At 34.7% G+C, this 18,587-nt stretch overlaps 1 pseudogene across 1 annotated transcript in view; it reads left to right on the top strand.

The window, feature by feature from the left end:
• Window positions 1–18,587, top strand: part of LOC143240462 (uncharacterized) — a 77,156-nt pseudogene that overhangs the window by 15,949 nt on the left and 42,620 nt on the right. The window contains exons 5-6 of the transcript XR_013021769.1: window positions 2,578–2,755; window positions 7,582–8,758. The product of XR_013021769.1 is annotated as an uncharacterized LOC143240462 (transcript). The remainder of the gene's footprint in view (window positions 1–2,577; window positions 2,756–7,581; window positions 8,759–18,587) is intronic.

Raw genomic sequence — 18,587 nt, forward strand, 5'->3', positions numbered from 1 at the left:
ACAGAAAATAATTTCCTAGTGTATCATCAAATATAGATAATTTCATAAATATACATTTAGCTTTCTGTATCTTTATGTAAAGTGCAAGATTATAGAGTTAAATCTAATCACATTGATGAATGGATTTTATGAGAATTTATAGGAACCCTCTTTATAAACTGGTTTCATGTGAAGGATAGATATGTCTTGTAGACTACACCTTTTGTTGCACCAATGAAACTTTAAAAAATTGTGTTAGTGACATTACCTATTTTATCAAGAACATGGTTATAAGGTAGACAAACTAGTGAAAGCACATGATATTTAATTAAGTATCCTTTTTAGGACAATAGCACAACTACAGTGGGAGTGCAGACATATCTCTCTGTGCCTCCAAGAGAATTGTTTTCAAAACAAACAAAAATCCTTTTGACCTCCATGGTTAAAAAAGGTTGATGAATCAACTTCTACACCCATCTCTGTTCCTCCCGTACATTCCAACAAACCCCAAGATCCACATTCTTTGGTTTCAAATACAGGCATTTCTTCAGATACATCTTCTTCTCCCACCCCAAGATGCAAAACAATCATTCGTTCGCGTCCTTAGTCACTGGAATCCCCTTTCAATAACAAAGACCTGCCCAATTGACCCAGGGCAGGATCCATGGAGGTTGATAGATCTCCTCCGAATAAGGACAGTAAGGAAAAAAGACGTGGTCGTAAACAGAAGGGTTCTCCAGTCACTTTGCCTACCCGTCATTAAAAATGGCCACCTTGATACAATGGAACTGTCGTGGTTTACATTCTAATCTTGATGACATCAAAACACTGATTGCTTCCTACCATCCTGTATGTCTTTCCTTACAAGAAACATTTCTGAAACCTGCCGATACAGTCACCTTTCGGCAGTTTTCTTTGTACAGAAATGACAGGCTGTGTGATGGACAAGTACATGGAGGGGTGGCACTGTTGGTTTATCAGCATGTGCCCACCTTGTCTTTGTCACTCAACACATCCTTTGAGGCCATAGCTGTCCATGTTTCCTTGGGTCATACCATCTCTGTTTGTTCTCTCTATATGTCACCTGGAGAGACATATGATCAATCAGACCTTGATGCTCTCGTTGAACAGTTGCCTTCTCCCTTTCTAATCCTGGGGGACTTTAATGGACATCATCTCCTCTGGGGAAGTGCTGTTATTGATAGGAGGGGTTGCTCTGTAGAGCGCATGCTCTCTGATCACAATCTTTCTCTTTTCAATACTCGTTCTTCCACTTATTTTCACACACCTAGTCAGTCCTTTACCGCTATTGATCTCTCAGTTTGCTCCCCTTCATTATTCTCCCATTTTTCATGAAGGGTTAACAATAACCCACTAGGCAGTGATCATTTTCCTATACTTTTGAGAGAGACTGGCCATGGCTGATGTCACCTTACCCACGTGCCCCAGTGGAAGCTGGATCAGGCAGACTGGTCCACTTTCACTGCTCTCGCAGAACTTGATCCTGCCATCGTGAGTCAGCCATCAATAGACGACTGTGTGGCAGCGGTAACTGACTGTATTATAGAAGCAGCTGCTCAGTGTATTCCTAAAACCTCGACACGTTTTCCACGATATCCTCATCCATGGTGGAATCCTGCCTGCCACATGGCATGGAAGGCTCAAAAACGGGCCTGGGATACTTTCCGTAGATATCCCACACTTTCGAACCACATCGCTTTCCAACGCGCCCGTGCACATGCTAGGTGGGTGAGACGTCAAAGCCAGAAGGAATCTTGGATTAAGTTCACAACTAGCATATCTTCTACCACCACTTCCAAGGTCATATGGGACAGGATTCGAAAGATCAGTGGGCACTACAATTCTGGCCCCCTCTCGATCTTACTCTCTGATGGCCAAGAGGTAGCTGATGTCTGGGGTCCCTCAGAGCTGTGTTTTGAGTGTCACACTTTTCAGTATAAAGATAAATGCCATCACTGAACAGACTCTATGTCGACAACTTTCACATCTCATGTTCGATGACTGACACGAGATGTGAAAGTGAAGAATGTATTGAAGTGGACCACAGCAAATGGCTTTAATTTCTCTCTCTCTAAAACCATTTGCATGCACTTTGTTGAACTACTACATCATCATATCTGGTGTATGTGACATCATTGTCTATTCTCTCCTCCCTGAGGCATCCAGTCGATATGAGTTAGCATACTTTGGGCACAGATGTGAGTGTATAACTACTAGTGTTTCCTGTAAAATGAATTATCATCTTGTGTGTTGGGCACAGAGGTAAGTGTATAACTACCAGTGTTTCCTGTAGAATAACTTATCTTGTGTGTGAATTCAAAATATGGAACTACAGTTGAAAGAAATAAAACTCCATTTCTCTAAATTTGTTCCTATTTGTTTTGTTTGACTGTATAATCAGATGTGAAGTCAGTAATTTAATAGTTTTGCAACAATTTACACATATAACTAAGTTTGAAATGTTAGATTTACTACTTATATCATCATGATTTAAATCAGTGAACTGTGGAGACTATATGTAAATGATAAAATCAGTTGTTATTTCTATTAACCTTTTCAACTGTTGTTTGATTCTAGAACATATATGTTCAAGTGAAAACAGAGAAACCTAGTGATCTGCTACAAGATGATGTTATTTCTAAGTTCAGTTACAGTGATGATGAGGACCAGGATGGTTCGCGTTATAATGTTATGAATGTGAAAACAGAAACTGAATATCAAAGAGATATTGAATCAGGATTAGAAAGAACATCTGGTAAGTAAAAACATCACCTAAAACTTAAGTTTATTCACACTGGCTCAACACTTACTATGAGGACTTTGTTGGTGCAACCAATTTCGTAACCCTAATGTAAACATTAAAATTTCAAAACTGTAACTTTCAGTATATTTTGGAAATTTGCTCAACTTTACCAGTCATTTCAATACCTCGAGTCAGTGTTCAATTACTCCAAGTGCAGAGTAATTTCTTCATCTTACAATTGTCAAATTCTGCTCTAGTAATCTCTAGTATCCAAAATCAATATCAAATGGTTTTCCCGGTAAAACTATATTTATTTACCTTAGGGCTATAAATATTCTGTTGGTTTGGCCAACCTCATAACCACCATTAAAAAAAGAGATTCACCATTTTTGCTTTCTGGATTCACTGTGATTTATAATGCTAAATTATAATTTATCATGAATAGCTTAAAGCTCCTAAGAGTATATTTCTATTTACACTTAATTTTGTTGTTCTATTTCCCTTTCACTCAAGTCAAAAATCCTGCACTAGTTCTAAATTATTTGGTGAATGTGTAGTTTATGTTATTGTATCTGCCAGCTATAAACAAGCACACTTTATGAATTCCTTATATTAATATTCATTACTTTGCTCAGTATAACCTTATAAGTTTGTGTTTTTTATATATTTGTTACTTTAATGATAATAAAGACATACTTAAAAAACAGAATACATTTAAGCATACTTTTTATACTAAGGGTCCAAATACACTAAATATTTGTTTACCTAAATAATGTACCCAAGGACACACAACAATAACAAACACACAAGCTAAACAATGTTCTATAATTATCATAATTTATCTATCTAACTGTGGTATAAACACCTTTAAAGCTTTTCTTATGCATGTATACCTAACATTGATTTCCTTGTGGTTATAAATAATGTTGTATAAAAATGCAGAGAGGTCTATTGACAATATATGTAAGAGAAGATGTGACAAGTGAGTCTGATTTTCTAGTCACCTCTGTATATTTGCCGTTTACAACTTCTCTTATGTATGCTTCTAAACTTCACTCTTTATCACTTCATCCTACTTGGGGTTGAATTTTCCATCCTCAGTGGGCCACACTTTTTTATAATAGAAAAACTGCCATTGTTCCTTTTAGTCTTGGTATCTGGGTACAATCAGAAAATTGCGTCTATCTTTGAATAGCATAGCAGTATCAACAGATCGGGCCTCTTCAACTGTGGCTAATTACTGTCCCCAACTGTGACCTATCTTTGAGTCATCTGAGGAAGACCAGTACTCCTAACTGGAAATATCACTCTATATTTGCTAAACTTTTTTCAAACGATCCATTCATACCCATATATACAGATGGTTCAAAATCAGGTAACTCTGTAGGCTCTGCCATAGTTTGTTACAGTTTGGTTGTAGCACACAAAATCCCCTCTGCAATTTCTGTGTTCACTGCCGAATTGTATACCATTTCTCTTGCCCCGAATCATATTGAAGCTATGCAATATATGAATTGTATGATCTAAAGATATGACAGAAAGTGTTTGTACCCCTGTGTTGTGAGTAGCTTTTTCCTCATAACTTAAAAAGTATCATGATTAGGAAAATGAAAATATAGTATATTATAAATATTATACTAACACACATCTATGTAAATTTTTATGTAAATGGAACAATAAATAAACTGTTTATAAACAAATAACCAAACATAGGAGGGGCAGAAAGTGTTCGTGCATCTATTTTAATGGTCAGTTGTGTAGCCTTTCAGGTGAATTACTTGGTGCAATCTCTCCTCATAGTCCTCTGTAAAGGCCTCCAACTCTTGCAAATTTTTCAGATGATGCTGATGAACCCTGGTCTTCAACTCATGCCAAACGTTTTCAATTGGGTTGAGATCGAGTGACTGCGATGGCCACTCCAGAACACTTATATGGTTCCTCTGCAACCAGGATTGCACATATTTTGATGTGTGCTTAGGGTCATTGTTGTGCTGGAAGATCCAACAATGACCAAGCTGTAAGTTCCGAGCATCATTCTTGATATTAGTGCCTAATACATCAACATACTCTTTTCTTTTTTTCATGATTCTGTTGACTCAGTAATGGCTGTCTACACCAGAAGAACTGAAGGAACCCCATAGCATGATCGAGCCATCTCCGTGTTTAACTGTAGGGACGGTGTTCTTTGGAAGATTTCGTTCCCCCTTCTTACAGAAAATATAGTGAACATCATTGTGGCCAAAAAGCTCGATTTTAGTCTCGCCTGACCAAAGAATACTCTTCCCAAAGGTAAAGGGTTTATCTACATGCTTTCTTGCATACCTCAATCATGCTTCATACCAGGCTTTAAATACGGATTTTCTAGGAGAACGGCATGCTTTGAACCCAGATGAGCATAACATGTTCGTAACTATAGAGGTGCTCACTTCAACTCCTGTTTCCCTTATCAGTTTCTGTGTGTCATTACGTGTTAAACGATGGTTCCTTCTATCTTCTCTGAGATCCTCTCTCTTGGTTCTCTCTGGAATTTTGGTGGGGCATCCAGAACGAGGGAGGCTAGCAGTTGATCCTGTAAGCTTAAACTTGGCAATTATTCTTTGAACAGTAGATTTTGGCACATTAATTTGTGTAGCAATACTGGGAAGAGACACACGAGACTTGTATTTTACAATAATATGGCTTTTTAAATCACTGTAGAGTTGTTTCCTGTTCACCATGATGACCAAGCGATAATGACGGAGACAGCACTAAATTTCCAGAAGTAACTGTTTTGCTGGCTAAATTCCAATAATTATGGACCCAGTGTCTAGTTCTGGAATGGTATAATGTAGTTTATACACCAAACTAAACATTTTTATGGGAATATCAGTTTTTTCACATGTTCTGAAATGTACGAACACTTTCTGCTCCTCCTGTTTTTGGTTATTTCTTTATAAACAGTTTATTTGTCATTTAATTTACATGAAAATGTATGTAGATGTGTGTTAGTATAATGACAAAATTTATCATACATCTGTTAGCCTATTCGCAATACTTTTTAATTTATGAGCAAAATCTACTTGGAATGAGGGGTGTGAACACTTTCTGTCGTAACTGTATACTGATTCACTCAACTGTCTATTGGCCCTGTCTATTCTGTGTTAGTTACCATCCTATTCTTATCAATATCTGAAACAAACTGGCCCATATCTCTCTGTTCAGTTTTTTTTGGTTTCAGGTCATGTTGGTATTTGTGGGAATGAGCTAGCTAACAGAGCGGCAAAGTTCATCTGCTCTGGCTCTATCACCACCGTACCTGTTCCATATGTGGACTATGGTCCAGTTATTAAAACCCGACTGTACACCAGTTGGCAGTCGACCTGGAGTGAACAACGAAATAATAAGCTTTTTAAAATCAAGCCTTCTTTAGCTCTTTGGCCATCCATAGGGAGGAAGTTTTTTGGCTTGGCTACACATTGGTCACAGTTTTTTAACTTACCACTTTCTTTTATCTGTTACTGATGCATCAATATGTGGTTTGTGTGGCACTCAGGTTACAATCATACATATTTTATTATCATGCTGTCATTACAACCAAGAATGATGACGCCATTATAAACATGTTTTTTAAGGTAGGTTTGCCCTTGACATTAGCCAATGTCATAGGTGATACTGGCTGCCTCACTCATGTTTTTACATTTTTAAGAGCCATTGGTTTTTTTAACTTAATTTAAGGTTTTTATTGGACTATATACTGTTTTCACATGATTTCCTTTACACATTTTAATTTTTATTTTGACCTGAACCCACGAATGGAAAGGCAAACTTCAGGTGACTCACAGCAAGTTTGAACTTAATGCTTCAGTCTTCCTGGCGAGTCTTAATTTTACGTATTTTTACCTTAATTTCCCTATACTGTTAGAGTATATTACATCTTGTTTTGCACAGATAGTCTAGTAGCTTTGTGCCAATAAACATGAAATACTTACCTACCTGATTTTCTAGATTATGATTCTGTAAATGAATAATATTGAAGACATAAAATTTGTCTTTGCTTTAATAATACCTATATTAAAATGATTAAGTTATGTTCAATTTTTGACCTCTTAGTTTGTTTTGTTTTGAATTTTGTGCAAAGCTACTTGAGGGCTACTTGCACTAGCTGTCCCTAATTTAGCAGTGTAAGACTAGAGGGAAGGCAACTAGTCATTACCACTAACTGCCAACTCTTGGGTTACTCTTTTACAAATGAACAGTTGGATTTACCATCACATTATAACATCCCCAAGGCTGAAAGGGCGAGCATGTTTGGTGTGATGGGGATTTGAACTCGCTACCCTCAGATTACGAGTCGAGTGCCTTCACCACTTGGCCATGATCTCTAAGAGGAACTAACTATAGTCAGAGAATAAAAAATATTTGTTGAATTCTTGGTGATATTTTAAGAATTATTTTACCATATGAGACAGGATCAATTTTACGTGAACAGATCTGTGTTTAGTATCTATGTTGTAATAATAATAAACCACTTCAAGTCGGAAATTATCTGACTACCAGGAAGGTACTGGTTGATATTACACCTTACTGTAATATTTCTACTGGTGGATTTAGACTTTATATTCTAAATAAAAGTTTATCTTTAACATGGTATGTTACCAACAGTATGTTTTCAATGCTATTTTGATATAGGTAGAAAAGTTTATATAATGTATTAAACATAGTTTTAGCTTTAATATGTTAATACTGATATTGGTGGTGATTATATTAGAACATTAAAGTATATTTAGATGTTAAATAGAGTATTGTATTGTATATTTATTATTAACTAATTGGTGACATCATTTATGTATCTATTTTAGATATAAAGACAAGTGTGAACACCTGTTATGGAAGTCAGGTTCCTGGCTATCATGTTATAAAACAAGAAGATCACATAACAGAAGACATAAAATCACCAAATTACAATATTAGTGGAGAAACAAAGTTAGGTATAAATAACCTAACAGAATTTAATATACATCAAAATTATGATATACCATACAGTTGTGGAAAAACATTTGATAAACTAAAACAACAAAAGAGGATCCACTCTGGAGAGAAACTATATCATATTACAGTTTGTGGAAAACAGTTTGGAACAAATAGTACCTTAAAAACGCATCAAAGAATACACACTGGGGAAAAACCATACCATTGTGCAGATTGTGGGAAACAGTTTGGAACAAATAGTACCTTAAAAACGCATCAAAGAATACACACTGGGGAAAAACCATACCATTGTGCAGATTGTCAAAAACAGTTTGGAACAAAGGGTAATTTAAAAATGCATCAAAGAATACACACTGGAGAGAAACCTTACTGTTGTACAGTGTGTGAAAAACAGTTTGTAACAAACAGTGAATTAAAAATACATGAAAGAATACACACTGGAGAGAAACCTTACAGTTGTACAGTGTGTGGAAAATTGTTTGGAACAAACAGTAAATTAAAAACACACCAAAGAATACACACTGGGGAGAAACCATACCATTGCTCAGATTGTCAAAAAATGTTTGGAACAAAGGGTAATTTAAAAATACATCAAAGAATTCACACTGGGGAGAAACCTTACAGTTGTACAGTTTGTGAAAAACAGTTTGTAACAAACAGTGAATTAAAAATACATGAAAGAATACACACTGGGGGAGAAACCTTACAGTTGTACAGTGTGTGAAAAACAGTTTGGAACAAACAGTAAATTAAAAACACATCAAAGAATACACACTGGGGAGAAACCTTACATGTGTACAGTGTGTGGAAAACAGTTTCGTACAAACTTTGCCTTAAAAACACATCAAAGAATACATACTGGGGAAAAATCTTACAATTGTGAAGTTTGTGGAAAACATTTCAGAACAAATGGTGAATTTAAAACACATCAAAGAATTCACACTGGTGAGAAGCCTTACAGTTGTACAGTGTGTGGAAAACAGTTTGGAACAAACAGTAAATTAAAAAGACATCAAAGAATACACACTAGTGAGAAGCCTAACAATTGTGCAACTTAGAACAAACAGTGAATTAAAAATACATAAAAAAATTCATACTGGTGAGTAACCTTAACATCGAAGAATTCATATTGTTGGGTACCTTATTAATATATGTGTGTGTGTTGAACAATTTATGTCATAGTGTAAGGTAAAAATAACATTAAAACCTTTCAGTTGTACAGGTTGTGGGAAACAGTTTGATTAGTGATCAAAAACGTATACAAAAACACAAATTACCCATTAAGGTTTCATTTAACTTCAGTTGTTGTCCAGTTTTCTATAATGTATGGTGAGCATTATTTACCCATAGACTCATGTTCAGGTTGTGTTGGGGTGTTGCCTGGTTTACACATTGTCTTATTTCCTTCAGGTAACTGGTATCTTCACTGTCATAACAAAGTGTTTTTTGTTATAATTTGTAACCATAAATTTGTACTAATTTTTTAATTTATTTTTCACAGGTATTCATAGTGTAGAAATAACACTTCTGTGTCTACAGCAGAAATAGTACTTAAGTTAGGAACTGTTTACATCTATGTTAGTGATTACATTCAACCAAAATGGGAATGGTCAATCAAGAGAGAAAAGTATTATACATGGAAAAGTCGAATTGCATTCATGTAATTCACAAAATTTGTAGAAATTAAGTATGACCAATGTACACTTAGCTTTTATTATGAATGTCACAACTTTTATAATTTTTTCATGATAATGTGATTAAACAACAGTAAAAAGGTTATAATTTTAAACAAAGAAATTAAATGTGTGAAAAATGTTATTTAGATTAAACAGTGGGCTGACTAGTATGTCATACTAGTGCCTTGATTATATGTTGTTTCTGTTATTTGCTTTTTTTTTTTTCCCATATCAGTGGATATAATTGAGACACTTGTACAGTGGAGCGCCATTAAGCCGCGGACCAGTGAACCGCGAAATCGCTTAAGCCGCTGTAGCAAGTCTTGTGAGCGAGGATTATCGCGGCTCACCGCTAATTTAAGAACGTGTAAAAACGCGGCTTACGAATTTAATCCTGGCTTTATAACTTCAAGGGGATATTTAAAAAGGATTTTCTTTAATTTGGGAAATAAAATATATTACAATATAAATCGACCGTTAATCTACCTTATCCGCTCTCTATGTCAGCTTTATGGAGGCCGCCATTGTTATCGAATCACACCTCTCCATACATTAAAGTTAATCCGCGGTAAATCCGTGAAAAAAGTGATCAGTAATTAAAGTATTACTTTTAATTCGATAGTCCGATATAATGATCACGCAATGGCCCGGATGAGGCTTTTCGGCGGAGCTGTTGACGACTTCGGCTTTTCAGTCACAAAAGGTTTAAGCCGCGGTTAAACAGGTTGACCCCCCAAATACCGCGGCTTTACGGCACTCCACTGTATATAGTTATTTACTATCTTAGCAACAAATGAATATTAATGGTCACATGGTGTCAACAATCACTTGATAGTATTGCCTGAAGTAACTGTCTTTGGTCCCATTTGAATTACACATGGTGCAATATTAGTAACGTGTTGTACAACTGCATAACTTCATTCCCATTAAAACATGAAGTACTGAAAACATACTTAAAATCCTAGAAATTAAGTTCAGTGTAGGACTCAAAGAAGGTGGAAACAGTTCCAGATTTCCAATATTTCAGAACTATTCTAGATTCAAGTTCTTTCAACACAGACTTGTGTGCAAATAAAATGGGATAAAGTACTAAATGGAGTACCATTAACAAAATTTCTAGTCCCCCTGGCACCTGTGATTTGTTGAGGCCTGCACCAGAGAGAAACCTTACAGTTGTATGTTGGGTGCAACACAATTTGTATGAACTTGTAATTTACAAAAATAGCCACACTTTAAGGAGAAACTGTATAGTTGTCAAATAAATGAAAATAATTTGTAAAAAGTAATAACTTAGAGAATACACCCAGGGTAAGAGACTTACAATTGTCAAGTTTGTGGAAAACACTTTGTATGTAATTCTAGCTTGAAAATATCTGAAAGAATACACAGCTGGGATAAAACCACATTTGTATAAGCTATGGTTTTTGATATCAGTGGTTGGCACCGCACAGGTAGCCTGTTGTTTAACTTTGTAACATTAAAGGCTATGATATTAATTAAATTAAACTACACCTTGAAATATGATTATTTTTCAAGCTTTCACATAAACTCCGTTAAATTAACAGCATCCACCATTTCTAAAGGTAACCTTTTTAGAAGTCCAACCATCATTTTCGCCGAAGACGATTCTGTTGAAATTTGTGTACACTTGTCTCATCATTAAATAGAAAAAAAGAAAAGAAAAATGGTGTTCCAACGCTATGAAATCCTTTTATCAATATTGTAAACTTTGATGGAAAATAATTTGGATTGAACAATTAATTGAAAATACGCCACAGAAAACATTGATAAGAAACCGTACAATTGTTCAGCTTGTGGGAAACACCTTGAATCAAAGAATACAAAATACTTCAAATAAAACAAAAGTGGTAAGAAACCTTGTAATTCAGTTTTGTGGAAAACAACTTAATATATTCTAAAGACGATTGGTATGGGTATTAAAACTTTAATGAAAATAAACTACAGAACAACGTTTCGACCTTTATAGGTCATCTTCAGGTTAATGAAGTTTTATTAAGATTGTGTACACTCTTTCTTTTGTACTGACATAACATGTAATCACTTTATATATTAACTAAAATCAAGATTTACAAGAAAGCAGAACTATATGGTCGTCTAATACCCGTTATGTAATCATGCAAAACGTATTCAGTTACGTAATCATTTAAAAAAAAACAACTACAACAACAAAGTATCTTTTGAATACGATAATAAATCTAAATACCATTAATCTTTATACAGGTGGTATCTTGATAACCATGATTGTAATAAAAATAAAACAATATCTGTAAGAACCGTATTCCTGTAGCTATAACAGTCCAGTTTGAAATCAAATCACGAGATAAGTTTTAGTGCTGTAATAACTAGATAGTAAGAAAACATCGTACATAATAGCTTAGTGTATATATTTCCACTCCTGTAGTGAAAAGCTGCATGATATACAAACAAAACTATTCAATAAAGTAATCGAAGTTCATTATTCTGTTATTAATTACATGTGAAATGCATTACTGTCCAACATTTCTATAACACCAGCGATTAAAAGAGAAAAAAAATAAAATTGAATCGAATTGAAAGGTTATAGACGTGTTTGAAGTCTGTTGTCTTTAGTTTCCTGTATTATTCCTAAGTTTCGTTAATTCTTCGTCAAACATTACTTATGAAGATGGGAAAATAGAGCAATTAAACATCCACTTGAACACTACGCATACCTTGCACGTGGTACAATGTTCGTTGGGCTCGAAGTGGTAAATACAGTGTATTGTATTGACGATGGATACAATAAGTTTATGATAAGTTGGGCATACAAGTAACACTGTAATACAAATTTTGCTCTTGAATAGTACGTGTTATTTCTTAATTGCTTATGTTGTAAAAGTACAGAAAATGGCCATTACTCCCTTCAAACTTTGCTTTTGTGACTTGGGTAATGAAATTTAGAAATTAACCTATTTTCTATGTAAAAACGGGCAAATTTGCACGTTTTAGATTACATTAAGTCTGAACGACGTCGTGACGCTTAATCTGACTTGCACATTTTCATCTAAAAAATTCCACTCCTTGAGCCGAGATGTCAAAAGCTCGGCATTCGATTTTGTTAAACCAAGATATCTGATCATTGAAGTCTATTTGGTTTGGGTAGTATGGGTTTCTCTCACCAGCTGCACCTCTGAAATTGTAATCTGGATCTTCAACGTCTACCTTCTCTTCTGAGGATGGCTGCTTTATCTCTGGCAGAGTGGGTACAGGGAGCTCAGGGCACTGGAGCGATGGATGGTGGAAGGTTCAGATACATAACAGTAGATGCTTTCTTGCCAGCCCGATGTTTGGAAGGGTCCACCATGCAGAAATAGAAATTGCTTGAGTGGTCAGTGGGCTTACATCAATTTCTTGGAATAGCGAACTTCACGGCTCTCTTTTCCCCTCTATATCAGCATGCAAAAGAGAAAAATAAAATTGTTACGAAGAATAGATTTATTTCATCCACAACTAAAGTGTGAGAGGTTCACGCAAAATATTTTATATGTGATTTTTTATACTATGAGAAATTTAAAAAAAATATTTAAAATTTAAAAGGTCTAAAATTTGTATAATATAAAATCTTACTGTTCAAGCAAGCAAAAATTGTCCGTCATACCTTCTAGAGTTTTTTTGCATTGTTTGCAGTTAAAATGAGGTGCCTTGGGTTTGTCTTGATCCCAAACAGGCTTTGTTTTGAAGTTCGCGCAAAGCTATCGAGGGCTATCTGCGCTAGCCGTCCCTAATTTATCAGTGTAAGACTAGAGGTAAGGCAGCTAGTCATCACCACCTACCGCCAAATATTGGGCTTTTACCAACAAATAGTGGGATTTACTGTACATTATAACGCCCTCACGGCTGAAATGGCGAGCATGTTTGGTGCGACGGGGGTTTCGAAGCCGTGACCCTCAGATTACAGGTCGAACGCCTTAACCCACTTGGCCATGCCGGGCCTCCCGACAGGTATGCCGAAATATGCCTTGTGGGCTTTACATATTTTAGCAGATGCTGTTACTGAGTATTTTTTCGCTCTTGTCTTGATGAATTGGCCACATACACAGTATAATGCGTCTGAAGAATGCTTGCAGATTCTTGAGGCCATCTCTGATAAAATCAGATAGGTCACAAAAGCAAAATTTGAAGATAAAAATAGGTATTTTCCATTTACTTTAGGCATAAACCGCTTAGAAATAACACTTTCTGCCCAGGAACAAGAACATGTAAAAATTTTGTAACATAATGATACAGGGTAGTCCCATGATGAATACGGCACTTTAGTTTCCTTTGTGTGTAAAGTTTCTCCATCTATGAGCCAACAGCAAATTTCTCTAGAAAAGTAGAAATCAAACTCCCTTTTATACCAGTTAATGTTCTGGCCCGGCATGGCCTAGCGCGTAAGGCGTGCGACTCGTAATCCGAGGGGCGCGGGTTCGCGCCCGCGTCGCGCTAAACATGCTCGCCCTCCCAGCCGTGGGGGTGTATAATGTGACGGTCAATCCCACTATTCGTTGGTACAAGAGTAGCCCAAGAGTTGGCGGTGGGTGGTGATGACTAGCTGCCTTCCCTCTAGTCTTACACTGCTAAATTAGGGACGGCTAGCACAGATAGCTCTCGAGTAGCTTTGTGCGAAATTCCCAAACAAACAAACAAACAAACAAAACCAGTTAATGTTAGATAGTCAATGCACCAGAATACATGTTGACTTTCTTACTCATTCAAGAAACTTGTGAAGAAAGATACTCAGAAGCTTTAATTATCAGTCAACTCAGTTTAACAGGTTTTCATGGCTAAGTGCTTAACTTTGTATATGTCTGCTACCTTAATATCTTCCATTTCCACAATTGTTAATCTTTTTTTGAGAAGTATGTAAGTTGTAACACACACAGGTTAATGTGTTATATAATGTTAACATCAACAGTATCTCATAATAACACTTTCAGTTCACATTTTCTTCACCACTGTCTGAAACATTAAACACCTAGTTGGTTGGCTTCAAACCATTTCATGTCTGTCAAACCATCTAGTTTAACTAGTAGTTAAACACAGTTCACAACTTCAATCTTCATCTTGATTTCAAATAATGCTGTTCCACTCTCGCCACACTTTCTCACCAATACTTTAGCTAATCATATTAATTTAATAATTTTCTAGTTACTCATTTATATTTTACTAATCTCAGTTATTCCTGTTAGTCTGCTTAATTTTTACACCAAGCTACATCCTCTGTCTATATCCTAATTTAAATTTGATGTCTTTCAGTCATTCAATTCGATTACTTCATTATCTTCAGAGTATGACATTTTTCTACTTGTTTCTCTGACTTATTTTTCTATCTGAACTTTTATAAGTCCGTCTAACTTGTATTTTCACAAAAAAAAATCTTTAGTAGAAATATGTCATTGAAATATCTAATTGTTTGCATACAAAATACTGGTAATCTTTTTAAAATTCTACCAAGATTTTGAAGATGCACGTGCTGTATCAAAAGTTATAGTGCAAATACTTACCGTGTGCAAATGTGTAAACAAACTCGTATAAATTATATAATGTTAATTATATAAGTATGTTGATTGTTAAAAACAGCTATGAAGTGTTTTTCGTTTTTGTGTTTAAAGCCAAGGAAACATTTAATGTTATGGAGAGGAATATTATTCAGTATAATTAAAACATTATATTTGTTGGCTTTAAGGGTATCTATAAACATATGCAACGAACATCTCGCTGCAGCTGTTTTACCTCATCCCATGTATATTACATGTAGATTCGACGTAACAATATATGGAGATAAACTGTAAGTGCAGGGGTAATCTCATTTCAATTTCGTCTGTCACTTTTTTTTTTTCAGTTGACTTGGCTTTCTGTCTGCTGCAAAATATAGTGTTTTAATTCACCAGTTTTAGAAAATACGATAATTTTTACATCAAACAAAAGTTCATGAGTATCATTGTTAATATCGTTTATTAAATACATTTTCAATCATCCTTTCTTGGCTGTTTCTATTGCTTGATGTTTTGAAATTCATGCAAAGCTACACGAAGGCTATCTGCGCTAGACGACCTTGATTTAGTAGTGTAAGACCACAGGGAAGGCAACTAGTCATCACCGCCAACTCTTGGGCTACTTTTTTACCAATGAATAGTGGGACTGATAATCACATTATAACGCTCCCACAGCTGAAAGGGCGAGCATGTTTGGTGTGACGGGGATTCTAGCCCTCAACTTTCAGTTTGCGAATCTGCCGGTCTTTTCTTTTGCTTAAATAACTTTATTCTCATATCAATGCGATATATTTTATAAGATGGTTTGTGATGTTTTCCTCATATATCACATTTGAATTATTTTTCCCCTGGTTTAACAATTAAATTTTTATGAAACTTGTATTCTCTGGCAAACCTTCATCGATAAGAAATTTTATTAAGTAGTTTTTCTATATTTAGGATATCCACTACAAACTTTTAGCAGATTCACTGATATTATAGTTTTAGAGTGAAGTGTTTGCTGCAATTAAGAGGGGATTTTTTATTAACATGATCCTATTTTTATATTTATTTTCCATAGTTCAAAGTCTTTAATTTACATTTTACTTTTCACGTATTTTATTTCCTGTTTCACATTAATAATCGCTATCCTATTTTTACATAAAATGCTATAACCAACATTATTATCTTTGTTATTATGTAACTACATTTTTATAGGCTTATTTAATGTTTCTCTAAATGTGTTTTAACGACTTGATTTCAACATTCGCGTTCAACTTTCATAGTTAATAATCACTAACATTTTAAACACCACGACACAAGACGATATATTTAGTTTGATCATTTTTATTAAATTCGTTTTGCATTCCTTCATATATTAATAAAAAGTTTGTAATTAAATGGGTGCTTTCGATGAGTTTGAACAACTATTTGAGAATAATGACGAGGTATGTAAGTGCAAAGAATATGTTATTAAAACTTCAGTTCGTTTCCATATGTTATAAGAATTAAAACGTTTCACTATTTTAGCTTACAAAGTTTGATCGATCTTTAACAATCTTAGCTTTAACTTTGTTTACAGTACAACCAATGAATATTTTGTTCATTAAATAATTTGTAGTTTAATTTTTAATGAATTCTGTTCTTTCATGAGTTGAATTATTTTTCAATTTCCTATCTTTAAAATTTCATTTAAATGTTTTTTATTATTTCTTCTCTAGTTTTAACTTTGTTTGAAATAGCCCTAGCACATTTATTGAAAATGTCCAAAACCATTCAAATGGAATTTGCATTATTACTGTAAGATTTAAATTATGTCATATGAATTAAATCTGTTTCCCATTGATTATTTGTGCGAACTATGAAAACTTTTCTTCGTTTAAATTTATGTCTAATTGTTTTAAATTCGCATCAATGATGTAAAAAATATGTTCATTTTTGAAGTGGTTGAATTATTCGTTTTAATTCCTGTATATCGCTAAACCCTCTTTCTAGGTCGGCTCCCCGCTAGTACAGCGGTATGTCTCCGGATTTATAACGCTAAAATTAGGGGTTTGATTCCACTCGGTTGGCTGAGCAGATTGCTCTCTGTGGACTTTGCTATAAGAAAACACACATACTTTCTAGGTCGTAATATAAGTCTTTCCTTTTTAAAATTGGATCTTGAACAGAATTTATATACTCTATCCTCACTTAATTAGATATATATCTATTGGCTGTAACTTTTCATTTCTCCACCCTGAATTTGTAAATGATGGAATAATTAAAGTTTTTTTCTAATGTCAGTTGGAGTTGAATTATAAGTCCGTGGTAGGATGAAATTCAAAGAAACATTCATTAAAATATATTACAATACTCAACGTTGTATAACATAGAATTAAAATTTTATTTAAAATACCATTAACAGTCACTGTTTCAGCATTCTTCTCGTCATCCTCTTTTATATACTAAAATAAAACATTAACTGCATTTGCAGGAATTTGGACTTTCAATTTCTGCTGTAAAATAATTCGAGGAAGTGATCACTGGGCTTTAGATGGGGGTGTCCGCCAATGAGAAGAACTTAGCCCAGTCCTGTTTGTCGTGTATGTCAGCAGTATGACTGTCAAAGGCCCAATTCGATTCAAAATTAAACTGAATACCTCACATTAACAGTATAAAAAAAAACATAAAATAAGAGAGTTACCTCAGGGGTCTAACTGATAACAACCAAAGAGTTTCACCAAAGAGACAAAACAAAACAAATTAGACAATATAAGGACATACATAATATTAGTCGTAGTATATGCGTGTACAACATGTATTAAAAAAACACATCAAGAAACAAGAGTGTGTTTTTCTAATAGCAAAGCCACATCGGGCTATCTGTTGAGCTCAGCGAGGGAAATCGAACCCCCTGATTTTAGCATTGTAAATCAGTAGACTTACCGCTGTACTAGCGGGGGACAGAAACAAGAGCAAATACATAACTATATTTTAATGAAAGCATATAGAACCCCCGTGATCAACGAACTCAATATTTCTGCATAATTATTTAAACATATCAACTATATCAGACAGACTCCTAGGTAAATTGCTTCAATATTATAACAAAACATTAATAAAATGAACTGAAGAGCTAACGAAAGAATTACATAATACGTGATGAAACAAGCCCGAAATACTTCTACCTTCTAAGCACCATCAATAAGAAAATTCAGAAACCAAACATTGCTACACAAAAAACATAAGCCTGTTTTAAAAGGATTTTGTATGTATGATAAAAATAGAGTCATATATGTATATATATATGACTGCTAAGCACAACTGTATTTGAACATGGACCAATGGTGTGATCACGTATAAGTGAAGCTAATGAAAATATATGAGTTAGTATATTAACCTACGAACTGTAATGACACGAAAATAGTAACGTTAATTAAAACTAGAGACAATAGACAAATTGTAATATACTGTGAGTAATGCAACATTATAACAATAGTTATTACTTAGGATTCAATAATAGTGCAAACAAAACAATAACTCTTGAGAAGTAAGAGAGAGGTTAACGCCTGACCTCTCTGTTCCAAAACATGGACGAAATCCCAGTGAAGAAGTAAGAGTTCAATGTCCACGGTGTAAAATAACCACAGATAAATAGTTGGTTATATAACAAACTCTGAAAAGACAGCAGGTGTTTTGTCTTGTGGTAGACAGATCATCCTA

Source organism: Tachypleus tridentatus, chromosome 13 (assembly GCF_004210375.1).
Source record: "Tachypleus tridentatus isolate NWPU-2018 chromosome 13, ASM421037v1, whole genome shotgun sequence".
NCBI lineage: Eukaryota > Metazoa > Arthropoda > Merostomata > Xiphosura > Limulidae > Tachypleus > Tachypleus tridentatus.